General features: G+C 42.8%; 1 long non-coding RNA gene across 2 annotated transcripts in view; it reads left to right on the plus strand.

Annotated features, from left to right (window-relative positions):
- LOC118510713 overlaps window positions 1–14,651 on the plus strand; it is a 36,018-nt gene that overhangs the window by 16,471 nt on the left and 4,896 nt on the right. For both annotated transcript variants that reach the window (XR_004906055.1, XR_004906056.1), the window contains exons 2-3: window positions 13,614–13,717; window positions 13,798–13,931. This is a non-coding gene — a long non-coding RNA (uncharacterized LOC118510713). The remainder of the gene's footprint in view (window positions 1–13,613; window positions 13,718–13,797; window positions 13,932–14,651) is intronic.

The following is a 14,651-nucleotide window of genomic DNA, read 5'->3' on the forward strand; positions in this document are numbered from 1 at the left end:
TCATCAAGAGTTGTGTAGCTTTAATTAGAGTTTTAAGTAGCTGCAAGTAAAGTCAGAAATGGCAGGCGGAGACCTCTCGAGGCTGTAGTACAAAGGAAGAAGAAGAAAATAAATTGGAATAAGAAAAACAGAAATGCTTCGTTAAAATTATTGCTAAATAATGATAGAAACAGAAATTTCTGATGTTATCCAAAATAGGGAGAGTGTGTTTTAAAAGTTTGCAAAAATAATTAAAAAACGAGCAATTTTAGTCTTTTAACATTATTGGAACATTACTTAAAAAAAAGTTTAAAAATCGCCGAAAAACCTTCAAACGAAACAAATTGTGCAAGTGACGCCTAAAGGTATGCAATTGTTTTTTTTTTAAATAATGTTGTGAAAGGGAAAATAGGAATATATGCTTCAATATCTATAAAAAAATTGAAGGTAATCGCATAATGTGAAGCTTGAACACAGGATAATTTCTGTGAAACAAATTAGAGACAATTCGTTCCCAAGAAAATGTTCATCTTTAAGGTGTTTGATGTTCCGTTCGCGGCACTGTAGCACATACATGCGAGTGGCCTTCGGAAAAGCGTTCTGAAGTTGCGTTGCGTTTGTTTTGTAATGCAAACACAACACACTCACGCACACACACACACGACTGAAGAATTAATCTGATCGCAAACGGGATCATACTGCTGCTGCTACTTCCTCCAGCAGCATCGTTAAGGAGGGCGCAAAAATGAGCGAAACAAAAAAAAAGTGAATCCTTAATAAGGCTCGACCATACCGGACCGAAAGCAGCGGTTTTTTTTTGTAACGTCGGTACAATGTTTTAAACTTTTTCCTCCACAACTGAGCCGGAAAGAATGCACTCAGAAATATTGTGATATTGTATTGTTGAATATAGAAACTATAGAGCAAAAACCCACCACCTTAGTTTAAGTTCGTTTTTAATAATATAAATTGTGAGCATAACCATCAGCCATCAGCCAGGTTGCTTGTGCAAGGTGGAGCACACCAAGAGCAACATAAAAACTGCTCTTCCGTTGCCATGGCAAATCGTTGCGACGCAATGCTAATAAAAGGCTTTGCTCTCGTGTGAGTTTTTATTTGTGCCGGGCAGCGTTATTTATACGTATGTCGCGCGCAGTTGTGCTTCCACGCAATGGCATTCATTTTCCACTCTCAGCATGGAATTTAAATTCTTCGTCGTCAAGTTGTGGCGCGGTTGTGAGGCGATTTTTTTTGTTTGCTTGCCTTCCTTTTTTTCCCCTGTCTCTCTCTCTTCTAGCCGTTGCATGTCATCCTGCCGCATTTCATGGCGCGAATCCTGTTCCGTGGTTCGGGTTTTTTTATTCCACCCTTTCTCAGATTTGCGCCAATGCCGAAGGGATTGGATGTCGCCGACAACAACGTCGACAACGACGACCACAACAAAAAAAAATCCCCTTCTGCCACGCAACCGCAATGAGCCTTGCAAATGAAGCCGGCAGCATAAATTATCCGGTTTTTTTATGTTGCTTTTCACCCCACGTCGGGATTTTAAAATTTGAATGGGGCGTGGCATTCGCAAACAAGAATCACTGGTGTTCCCGAGACTCTCAAGTGTGTGTGTGTGTGTCTGTTCCGTGAGGGGAGTGGGGTGATTTATTTCCATTTTGCCAGGCAGGACGATACGCCAGCATATGGGAGGATGTGCTGCAACAAAAAACGTCAAGCTGTTGTCCCACCGGATCGAAAACATCGTCTCAAGATGCCGGTACAGGTTAAGCTTCTGTAAGGGGCTTGCTTTAGTGTCCGTGAGGACACCCAAACACGCATTTCCTAATCCCTTCCCGATCGAGTGTTTGATTGTTCGTACCGTCCCCCATCTCAGGTGAAATTCGAATTCGATCGAATGTACTTAAGTAAAGCAGCTCTCTTGAGATGGATTTAAACAGCAAAAAAACGAGCTGTTCGTCTACTGTGGGACCGCCCGCTGGTGGATCGATTTTTCCGAACCGGGAAAACGGCACATGGCGCGTTAAATATGCGTACGGATGGAAAGATATGGCCCCGAAAAACACCCACCCACCTCGATGGCAACATCCTTTCTAATCCAATAATCTCTAAAAACATTTCTCTTGTCCGGCCGGGTGTCCAATGGAACAAAAGCATCCTTCATCCAATTTGTGCCGAGTGGACCCTTTTCTTGCCTCGTGTGTGTGTGTTTGATAAAGGATAACGCATGCACAGAAGGACTAGAACTGAGAAGAAGAAGAAGAAGGGCCAAAAAACGCGATAGCCATACGGTTGGCATTATTCATTCCCAACACCCGGACAGCTCGACACAGAAAGCATCCTAACGCACGCACGCACGAACGCACGCACGTGGGTGGGGAGGGGCGGATGGAAGAAGATGGCCACAATCGCCACCACCCAAAAGCAGCCAAGTGCCTACTTATTCAAATGGAATAAAAATGGCTGAACAGTTTTTTTTTTGTTGGTTGCTGCCGTTAGCTGCCCGTGCCTACCTAGCGATGGGTCATGGCTTTTCTCTTCTTTTTAACACCATCTCAAGGGATGAATATATTTTCATCACACGCATCAACCCACCCGCCCGCCGCACACCCTCCCGCAACGTCCGTGTTCACAGGAGATGGAAAATCTTTTCCCTTCTTGCTTTGTGGTTGGTCCTTCGGGTTCTTTCTTTCCCTTTAGCTTTGGGGGGATGGGGTGGGATGGGATGGGTTGGTAGGGGTCACATTCGAGCACTTTTCCTTGTGCCGTGTCGTGGAAATAGGATATTTTTTAAGCAAGTGAAGAACAAAATAAGATTGAAAGGCATTATCCTTCCCTGAAGTGAAGGATGCTGTTGTGAGTGTGTTTTTTAGCAAGGGTGAGCCCCAAACGGGTGTGTGTGTGTGTACGTGTGCATACGTGGACACACGAATAAACAAGCGATTGTGTGTTCCTGTGTGTGTTCTCCTCCTGCGTGGCACGTGTGTAAGGCATTCAAGTTGTTCTAGTCAAAATCCCGTTTCCGAAACACCGGCACCATGGTCTAACGGTGGACATTTGGGAGGAATAGAAGTTTTGTAACACATGTTGAAGCTAAATTGAGTTATTGCGAGTAAGGTGTGGTATGTGGTGCTATCTATATTTAATAGATTTTACTATTAATATTTTTTTTAATAAAATTATGCTTAACGCAGTTTAATAATTATTATATAAATTTTCAAATATTTATAAATAAGGGACCTTTTGTAAATTTTTAAATGATTTATACAAAACAGCTTATACGATTTTTTTAAGTATGGCAAGAAGTCATTTTTGGTTTGCTATCATGGCCTGAGGAATGTTTTTAATTCCCCAAAATCTTTTTACAGGGCACTAATAAATTGGGGCGGTCCGGTGGCCGAGGCGACAGCGGCGCCGGTCTTCACACGGCAGGGCCGGGGTTCAAATCCCATCCAGACCGCCTCCCCGTACGAAAGGCTGACTACTTTTCTAAGGTTAAAATTAAGTCACAGAAAGCCAGAAATGGCAGGCCGAGACCTCTCGAGGTTGTAGTGCCACAGAAGAAGAAGAAGAATAAATTTGAAAATGACCTTCAAAGAGCTGCTGTTTCCATCAAAAGCCGCTTCTGCCGTAGAACTTTTACTTAAATTGACTAGACTTGATCGCATCAGATTTCTTCCTGGGAGGATTTATGGGAAGAATTTCTTAATTATAGTATATGAAGAAACATTGCTTTTGTTTAACCCAAAATACTACAAAATGAGATGAAAACAGTGGGAAAAATTTGTAGATTTTTCAGGACATCTGAAAGAGGTTCTCATTGCACAACAAATAAATAAAGAACCTTATGGTTCTAAACCAGAAATTCTATTTGGTGAAGGATTAATTTTACTGTTAAGTTAATTAAAATTGTTAAGTGAAGCTTGTCAAAAACCATGAATTGACGCCATCTGGATGTCAATTTTTGTTTTTAGTAAAATGGTGTTGTGGAAGCTAGAATTTGTTCATAAGATTTTTTTTAACCTAAATTGCCTATGGAACACTTGTCCAGGTGTTTGCCTTAGTTTGGACCACTGTGCAAATTTTCCCCGTGCCCTATGTATGCTTGACCGCTGGGAAAATCGGTCGGATGGTACCGTGAATGGAATAAACAGGCTCGTTCTTTGACACGACATAAAGAGCAAGAAAAAATCAACAACTGCCCACTTCCCGATTGGAAAACCTCTGAACCTGGTCGCGGGATTCGTCGAAAACGTAGGATAAGTCGTCGCAGGGATCTATGTATCTATATGTTCAGTTATGTGGCGTGTGTGGACATTGTCATAATTTTCTTTCCGGCTTCCATCCAGTCCAGGGCCTGTTATTTGCCCCGGAAGATAGAAAAAATGCTCTAGATGTGTTCTCTTTGGCCAGTTTTGACGGAGGTTTTTCCCTCTGCTCGTTATTGTTGGTCACTGATAAGAAGAGGAGGACTAGCGAAAAAAAAATGTCCACTGTCCAAACACGCGTCTAATGCCGGCTTGCCCTGTGGCTAGGTTTTCCGGATTGAATGTTTCGGTTTTTAAAATCTCAAGAGATTGTAGTTGCGGCCCGAGATCTCGGAAGACCCAAGGACATCGCAGGAACTGTGACTGTGTGCAAACAAAAAAAAAAACAAGTAAGTATTTGAGTATTAGGAGAAAAGGCAGGCTGACGGGGAACAGCGAACGGAACATAGCATGTTCGGCAAGCAGCAACGGCCAACAGTTTACTAAGAACCGTAGCCAAGGGTGGTTTTAACATTCTTCGCTGTTCGTTGTGGGACTTGTATTTATTATTTATGTTTCCTTTCTCGCTACATGGTGGTAGCAATTTTGTGTTTACTTTAGAAGTACACACACACACACATCCAGACATGGGCAGCATCTTTCAGTCTTATGGGAGGGGTCCCGGGGTCATAGGAAAATGGAAACAAATCGCTCCAACGGAAAATTGAGCAAAAATTCTGCACAACGGGCAATCAATCGTGCCCGCTTTTGAAGGGAAGGAACCAAATGCGGGGGGGGGGGGGGGGGGCTGATGGCGAGGTACGCGGCGGTAAAGGAAAGTTATAATTTTCCTAAGTCCCAACCGTGAACGAAGTACTGCGGAAGAAAATGCGTTCTACCTACACCGCTCCCCAGCAGCAGAGCGATATATTATATTTATATTTTGGGAATTGGCGTAAACTGTGGAGAAGTTTTCCTTTTTTGCCGTGCAATTTTCCCCAACACTCCCGTAGCAGGTTCTTTTCCCCCTATTTTCCTGGCCAAAAAAAAAAAGGAAAACCAGTGCGGGATCCACTTTTGTGAAATATTTTTCTTCAACTGCGCTTCTTTCGGGGAAGGTCCAGGCAAGAAGTACATTTAAGATCCCGGCCATTTAGCAATGGAGATGGAAATTATCGTGGAAATGGGAGGGGCAAACTTTAAGTGTTATCACTTTAAGATCACCGATTTTACTTTCATTCCTTCCGCGGCGTTTGAACCACTCAATTGGCCCCTTTTTGGCACTTCCATCATTGCGAAAGGAAAAATCCCGGTAAAATGCGTACTTAAAAGTGGACAACACGAACACTGCTATTCTTGCTGCTGCTTCTATCTGCCATTTTTCGCTATAACTTATTTATGGCAAATTTTCCTCCTTTGCTACCCCCTCTCCAACGACGGGTTTTCCTTTCGCCTCCACATGCTATCCACTGCTGCATTATTTATCTCCCCAAGCCAAGACGTACGGACAGAATAGGAATGTAGGAATAGGTGATTCGCTCGGGAGGGAAAAGACGATTTCGGATAAAAAGTTTACATAAAAGTCTTGCTCTGCCCACCCCGATCCGCTTAAAAAATATTACATCACAATCAGGCCCGAAGGAATTGTGTACAACGTGCCGCAAGGGGACGCAGCGGAGATGACTTCCGAGTGGTGGACGAATTGACTGTGTTGGGAAAAGTGTGTTCAAAATTCGCTTTTCGCTTTCAGTAAATAATGGAAAATAGGATGTCCTTTACAGGGGGGGTGCTGGCAAGTAACAACAACAATGGCAATGGCAAAATTGTTGACAATACCGAAGGCACAAGCATTGTGAAGTGATAAGCCTCCCCTCCAGGCAGCAGTCACAAAAGTTTAAAGCCATTCGGTGGGTGAGTGAGTGGGAAGGGGATCCCCCTCCCGAAACCGTGGGCTGGTGGGGCAGACAAAATGTTTGATAAATGATTGTATTTTGATTACGCACTGAAATTGTACGAGGGGGAAGAATGGACTTTTCCACAGGAAAATTCTTGTGGTTTATTTAGGTTTAGCCTCGGGAGACCATGTTTTGCGACCATGTTTCTAGGATCCGATCCGGTCGGCTTAATTGACCCCTCAAAACATTTTTGACACAGGACTTTGCTGACTTGTCGCTGTTGTTGTGTTCAGTATACGGATTTTTGGTGGCTGTGATTTTGAGATGGGGGGAAATTAAGACTTTGTCTGTCAAGCTTTCTCTTTTGATGCCCATAGCTTTTATGATAGAATTGGTAGTATTATAACTTATTTAAATTCATTATACAGGTATCGTAAGCAAACTAAAGTTTTCCGGTAATTGACTTTAGCAAGGAAGGTAATTACAACCGATATTAATTGATGAAAAATCTATGTCCATAAGAGGTCAAAGATCTGAGCCTTGAATGTCAAATGGGCTACAGATAAGTTAGTGTAAAAATAGGTACGGCAGCGCCATTCTCCTAACTTGTAGGGGCCTCTAGTTCAAATAAGAGCCACATGACACGATGAGAAGGGTATATAGAGACATGAGACCCTGGAGGATGTGTAAGCTTATGTTGAACTGGTTCTAGCTGATTTGGTGCTCAAAAGTGGTCGAGGCGCTAACGGACCTCGATTCACCCGGGGTTCACATCCCACCCAGATGCTACTGGTAAAATCAAGTCACAGACAGCCAGAAATGGCAGACCGAGGTAATAGTGTCCAGGAAGAACTTGTAGGACTTGTAGAAGTCCTAGCATCTCTCTCGGTCGATCGTCCGTCAGACAAATTTTCTGACCCTTCTAACACACGCATCAACGACATATCACTCCATCAATTTGAACCTACCAAGTTTCCTTCGTGCATGTGGAAGTCCTAACTAAAAGTCCATGTATTTTTAGGTAGTTCGGTACCATTCCCATGACATGACCAACCTACAGGGGCCTGAAGTGTCTACTAATTTTGCTCATAGAACTTGTCATTGTAGCAGATTCTTCAACAGGTTCTTCCAAACAAACTCCAAAAATCCAGACTTTCAGACCAGATCCAGGCTTAGGTAGTCTTATATAAGACAAGGATCTTCGAACAAGGAGGATTCTTTTACGGCCAGATTTTCAAATAGATGAGGTTGCTGGGACGACGATGTCTCTCTCGATTCCGAAGTCTCTTAGAAAAAGATATCTTTTGGGCTTGAAAGACTTCTGGTAGATAAGGTTTCTTGCATTGCGACAAGTTACCTTCCATAAGGAGGTCTTTTGAAAGGCAAGGCACATCGAACGATATGTCTTCCTGGAAAACGAGGACTCCTTACTCATTGACTGTTAAATCCACCATTGCGTCAATGTCGCTGTTAAAAATAGCGCTCATTACAGGACCAAAAATACTGCGAGGAGTCTGATAGATTATTTAATGCTCAAATTTTACACCATTTTGTTACTATGAAAATCGAACATCTAAATTGTTCGACTATTTCTTCATAGCCGTATCACAATTAGCTGTGACCTCCATTTGCGTCACAACTCGGTTCATCAAAGGCCCCCAAACCCCCTCGAACAATGTAGAAATCGTACAAATTGCCTTAATCAAAAATTGAGCCACAAATAATTACGATCAATCAGCCACCCACGATGACTACAATATTGTTGCATGGGTATGTGTGTCGGTTCCTTTTTTTATACCTATTTAGTAAGGTACCGCGGTACACATCGCACGGTTCGGCATCGTTAGCCAGCCGGTTGCAATTAAAATATTAATGACAAAACATTCGATTTGTACAAAAGCAAAATTAAAAAAAAACCCGCTTGTGATCATTGTGTATCGAATTAATGGATGAAGACCAACCGACCTTAAGGAAGACGCAGCAAAATCATTCGAATAACATTTAACAGGAAAAAGATCATCCACCTACCGGTGCAGCCGGTGGGTGAGAAACAAATAATTGAATGCGCTGCCACTGCCATCATCACCACCACCACTTGGGGTCGCATTTATCTGTGACCGGCGTGGTGGCTACGAGGACGAACTTTAACGAATCTGGTACTGGCCGCCATTTCTGTTTTTAACTGAAAAAAATAAAAAATCAACCGTAAATTTACCTTTTGCCTTAATGCTCACTCAGACTGTCCCGATGTCGAACCGATTTCATTATTACTCATTTCATTTTATCATTTTCCACGTCTGTTGTCCGCAAGTTATGTGGTCGTCTTTTTGCTGTTGCTGAATGTTTCCTGTACTGTTCTCTTCTCTTTTCCGCTCTTCTCTTTCTTTCTCATTATCCTTAAGCTCTAGCTGTTTTTATCCTGCATTGCTCTCCGGTCGGTTGAATTGTTTTATTTGATTTCGTTTGCCGTGTTTTTTTTTGTTTCTTTTGTTTTGTTGCTTCGATCGTAATTCGATTTAAATTCATTTTCATCATTGAACCGCCACCGAGGCGAGCGATTTCTTTTTAATTAAGAGCCACTTTTCAATAGGTTTATGGTACTGGATCGTGGTGCTATTAATAAATTCGAGATGCGAGAGCGAGAGAGAGAGAGAGATAGTAGAGCAAAAGAGTGAGAGATGTATATGAATCTCCTCGACTACTTTAATGTGTCATTAGTAGTTAAGCACGGGAGTTTATAGCTCTCGCGAGCTCGTAATCAATTACTTTAGCGGTATCAATGGCAAGATGATACAAGAAGAAGAAAAAACATTGTAGTAGTTCGCGATGGCCGAGTGAAGGCCGGCAAAGACACTTGAATTGAGAAACAAATACAGCTACAGATATAGATAAAACTCAAGTGCCGCGTAAGCTCGATGGATGATTGAAATACAAACGTAGCCCCTTTTCCTTTCCACCAGTGCCCCCTCCCAGACTGCCTCATCCCTTTGGTTCAGAGCTCGATAGATAAATAATGTATTTTACCTTGGATTACACAGCTTTACGGCTTTTCATTGTCCGAAGGCTCTGGGAAAATGGTGTGGTACGCGCCGATTGATGAAAATCACTTTTGACAGCAGCGCTAATTCACTTACTGGATATGAAATTTTTGCAATGGCCGTTATAAAAATTTGTGTGCGTACGTGCGTATGCGTGAGTTCCTTCCAATCGCGAGGCCTAACTGAAAGATAAATCGATTCGTCCGCTTGCAGTAACCGATTGTGGCGCAAGTCTTGTTTTGCAATTACGTTATGCAGAGAAAGTTGCTGCTGTGGGCCGGAAAAAGGAAAAACAAACCATCGTAAGGCTCGAACGATTCCACTTCCAGCGCATTATCTAATCAATCATATTCGCCTGCCTATCTGGGCACCGTCCGGCTCGAGTGGCCAGAGCGGCAGTAAAAGCCGTGAATAATCGGGTGTCATAAAAAGTGTATTATCGCAGGGAGCGAACCCAGACCCGGTCAAGGCGGCGTGTCAAAACACGCCTTACGAAGCGAAGACTTTTCTCGGCTCGGGCTGGGTTTTTCACGAGCATGTGGGTGAGCATTTTTTTCCGCATACTTTTTTTTCTGAGACACACTTTACAAGGGGGAAAATCGGAAGAAAAATGACTAAATTATACGAAACTCGACAAAAATGTCGTTGTGCATCTCATAACGATTGTCCTCGGTTGCGCCGAGGGATGTCACGAACTGTAATCACAATAATCGTTAGGAAAATGATTTTTTAAGCTGTCCCTGATGAAATGTTGAGCTTCAGTGCAAGTGTGCACAGGGATGACAAATCATAAAAAAATCCTCACACGCTGTCACACACTGACCACCACTTGCTGACCGGATTCGAAAAGGTGAAAAAAGGACATTAGCGTTGGGTTTTCCCCTGTTTTCCACCGAGCAAACTATTTGAATATACACGAGCGAGAAACGAACTAGCGGACGAGCGTTTGTGGAGTGTTTGGTTGAAAAATGATCATTCGGGACAGTTTTCATTAATAACCTTAATGTATTCCCCGTAAACTGTCTCGTTTGGGAATGGAACAACTTTTTCCCGGTCGCCACCGATGTTTTCCACATCTCATCTCGCACGGTAAAGGCGATAGGGCAGCCCGTAATCGGGCGCAAAATTGTGGTTTTAACGTTTGCGACAGTGACAGTGCTAAATTTGTGTTCGCTTTTCAGCCCTAACCGATATGGTTTCGGTTCGAGTTTTATCGGCATCTTCTTAAATGGGACCCGGCTTAGCTGATGAACTTAGGGGAAAGTGGAGCTAATAGCTGGTGATTGAGAATAACATAATTAATTTAAGGTATAAGTTTTACACAATCCCAATAGGCAGAACTGAACAATCCATTTAACTGTTTATCGGGTCCTCTATTTTCATCATCAGACAGGTTTTAGAAAAAAAAAATTAAGCGATTCGGTGGTCAAGGCGAAAACGACGCCGATGTTCCGACCCGATATGGTAAGTACGGGACTCAATTTAAAAAAAAAAAAAAAATTTAAAATTAAAATTTTAATTTATCTTGAGTCCTTCATCACCGTAGATATTTAGTATTGCGCTAAATAAGATGAAGTTTTAAAATCTTCAAATCCTTCAGAAAAGTGTTGTTTAGGTTGTTTATGAGTATTTGTAGATAAATAAAAGCAAAATTTGATGAAAAAAGAATCCTTAGGGGTTTGGTGTTCGCTAGCTGCTTAACGGCTGCTTAAACACAACAAAAGCTTCGAAGCTTCTTAAGCGCAGCCAGGTGCTTATTAAACTAACGATTTTCACGAGGTCAGAAATAGATTCCAATCTAATGGTAAATAGATAGAATCATCTTGTTCCTCTTTAACGGGTTTGCCATAATTTTTCCAACAGAATTCTGTGAGCATTTCGCCCCTTTATACCCTAAGCTCCTCTTGGCGTTAGTGTTTAGAAGACGTCTAATAGTAAACCAAACTAGGAAGACGATAACGTTGCCCACAAGGTTTGCGAGCCGTATCTACCACGAGAAGTAGAATTCACATCGAAATCACGAATCCCTCCCAAAAAGGGAACCGAACAAGCAGCAGCAATGCACCCTCAGCTCCCAAAATTCCGGATGTGTAGCAGAAGTCAATTTTCACTCCGTTCGTGTAGTGAAGAAATGTAGCATAAAATATCCAACCAATGCACTATACTGTAGCTGGTGGTCGTTGCTTCCCGGCCACCGGAAATGAGAGTGAACGCGCTCCTGAAGACGATTGCTGTAAAGTAAATGGTGCCGCAATCTCGGGCGTCAGTTTGCGAAAACGAACGGAAACGGACGGAAGTGCAATTTTGATGGCGTCTTGGTGCATGGGGTGGTCCTTCCTCCTCCAGGAATATTTACGTAGGATGCGGTCGATAAGCGATGGAAATGATTTCGTACCATTTTTACAGACAAGTACGTGTGAAGAAAGGGAATAAATTGGATGCAAGGATTATTCCCTGGAGCAATCGCCTCAAATACACAACGTCCAGTTCAGGATTGTAGCTTCGATTCGATTCGATTTTACGATTCTGACTTCCTGGAACGCTGGACCAAAAAACGGGAACCATTTCGGGCAACGCGTACACAGTAACCACGGTCAGCTATAATTAAACGTACGCCGACCAACGTGTACGTGTTCTGGTGAATATTTAATTCCCTGTTCTCCGCACCGTTTGGCGGGATCGGTTTTCCAACATTTCTAGCCGGCGTCTGGAACTAATGGCACCAGATCCAGTGTCACATCCCTTGCGTTTTTGCACCGCACTGCTCTGGCTCTGGCCAATACTGTCCCGCAGCGCAGTCGTATTTGTATGCCAAGCAGTACCTTCGTTCCGGTTTTCCGGCAAACCGGGACCGGCGGGACGGTAGGATCGCTCATTAAATCATTTTAATGAACCATTCTATAAATCAGAAAGTTTGTCCAGTCCACCACGGGCACGGTGGTGTGGTGATGGTGGTTGTCTTCGCATCATCGAGAACTCGTCCGCCGAAGCGTGAAATTATCTGGCCGCTTTCCTTCTTTCCGCCTCCATCCTGCGGGAGTGGGTTGGAAAGTGGGGTGGGTGGGCGAAAATGAGCGTACGAATGTCCTCGCCGCCGGTGCAGTCGATCGCTTTACGGCTCCAAAATTGGGCGTATATGTGTGAGTTCGTTGTGCGTAGCAATCCGTAAGCAACGCAGACGGCCGAGAGAGTACGGTAATTGAGACATCCATCGCATATATCATCCTGCTACGGACAAGCAGGAACAGACCGGCCACCGGTATCTATCGGAGTCGTTGAAGGAAGAAAGGTTTCAAAACTTTGCTCTTCAGGGTGAGTGGACAAGTGCGCCAAACGTTGACTAGTCGGGCTGACTGGCTGTCCTGGGCTGGGACAATGAGGAGGCGTGCAGACACAAAAGTTACCCCCCCCCCCCTCTTCTTTTTTTGGCCTAATCAAGAAACTCTCGTCGGAATGCTAGACCGTATGGTGCAGTTAAGAAGATGTGTGTGTGTGTGTGTGTGTGTGTGTTGGGAAATTATCTATTTTGGGGGAAATTTGGGAAGGTAATGACCATCATAAGCACGGGCATGTGTGTGGTACGGTGAATCTGCACTATGGAAGAAATTGGCTGCTAATTTTATGAGGGAAAATGAGACACAGATCAATAACAATTGAAGGTATAATGTGGTGGATCTTTATATATTGAAAGATCTTTTCCTTTACATACCAAAACCTTCTCAGAAGACTTTTTGTATTATAAATTATAAATAAAATTAAATTAATTTGTTTTAAATACACTCGTAAGGTTCTATATGGCTATTATAGATAAAACTTGGCACAGGGTGGCTCTGTGAGAGATTGATTGATTGTGACGGGTGTTCGAATCCCATCTGGGCCGTTCCCTCAAAGTGAGGGCTGTAGGTCCAATCCAATCAGGAGGTATCAATAAGTCTAGTAAACCAGAAATGGTAGGCATGACCTAAGAGGTCGTTAGGCCGAAGCAGAGGCTATCAAACCCCATGATAATGGCGGGAAATTCCTCTTTAACTGTAACAAATTTAATGAAAGCTGCAATTGATTTGAGACCAGTTGCAAACGAATTTAGGCACGAAAAGCCGCTTCAAAATAAAGTTGAAAAATATTTATGATTAGCGTCAAAAGATTGAAAAAAATTAAGATAATTGGAATTATCTTGAATTGGAAGAAAAATGCATTATTTCCAATCAAAATTTGTCATATTTCCTAATTTAGCTTAGCTTAAGTTAAATGAAATATTGATGGAAAATGCTATAAACAGACCATCACCGTACAGTAAAACCTCGTTTAATGCCGTAAGCATCAATCCTAGATGGATGCGCCATCCTTTAAAAATAAACCCTCACCATTGGTCCTATTTTAATACATCCTGCCGCTTTTTGAACCATTGCCAAATCATCTCACGCCTCACTACTCACTGTCTTTTGCAGGAACGTTGACGATATTTTTAAACGCACGATGGACACGTTCCCCCACCAAACGATGTCAAAGTACGATCGACAGGTACAAGCGAACAGCAACACAACATGTGTATGTAAGTCCTTCCTATCGCTTATCGCTAATTGAAAACTCAAGTTCTAGTTCAGTTTTTGGTATCCTTCCAAACTATTTTAGCCTTCATCCAGTGGCTACAGGCGGAATCAACAGAATATGGGTAGCTCGGATGGATGGGATGATGGGAACAGTACAAAACGCACGAGCTGATCCCAAGCTAACCCAAGGAACGACGATGGGCACACTTTCTAATGGTAAATTAAGGGCAAAACATTACTGTTACCGGAAAGAGAGGGAGAAAAAAGCATCATTAAATTAAAGAAAATGTGGTGCAAATAGGGTACGGGAATGGGAGCTTCTTAGGGCTGGTCGCCCTTTTCTAGTGGTCGCAACGTACGGAAGCGTTAAAAACACTGTTGTTTACTAATATTTCGTGTGATGTTATTATTCCCGAATGATAATGTTCCATTAGCATTAGCGCACTGCTCGGGCTTGCGTTGCTAAAGGTGTGAATGTTGTTTGGAGGTTGCATTTGAATAGCTTTAATAGCATGGTTTGGGTATGTGTACTCATTTTTTCCTCCCAAAAAAAAAAATAACAGGCACTTTACAAGCCTCGTGGTTCCGGAACGTCTGGTCGCCTAATTAATTTGAAGCCACGTACAAAATTACGAAAACAGATTCATCGTGCACGAAAGAAGCGGAGGGAATCATTTACAAACCTTGGCAAGAGCCGTTGCCGGTCATATTTCCATTTTGGGTAATAAACGAAAAATTAAACAGCTCACCTAAAAAGCAACCAGTGATTGGGCCTCCACACGGTCTACATGAAATATTAAACAAAAAGCAGGCTGGTACGGGCTAAGCAGGCGGGAGAAAATAAGTTATGGAATGGGAAATGGGGAGGGGAGGTTGGAAAAATTCAAGAGAGCGAGAGAGAGAGAGAGAGAAACCAATGTGCGTATCATTAACATT

Source organism: Anopheles stephensi, chromosome 3 (genome assembly GCF_013141755.1).
Source record: "Anopheles stephensi strain Indian chromosome 3, UCI_ANSTEP_V1.0, whole genome shotgun sequence".
NCBI classification, from domain to species: domain Eukaryota; kingdom Metazoa; phylum Arthropoda; class Insecta; order Diptera; family Culicidae; genus Anopheles; species Anopheles stephensi.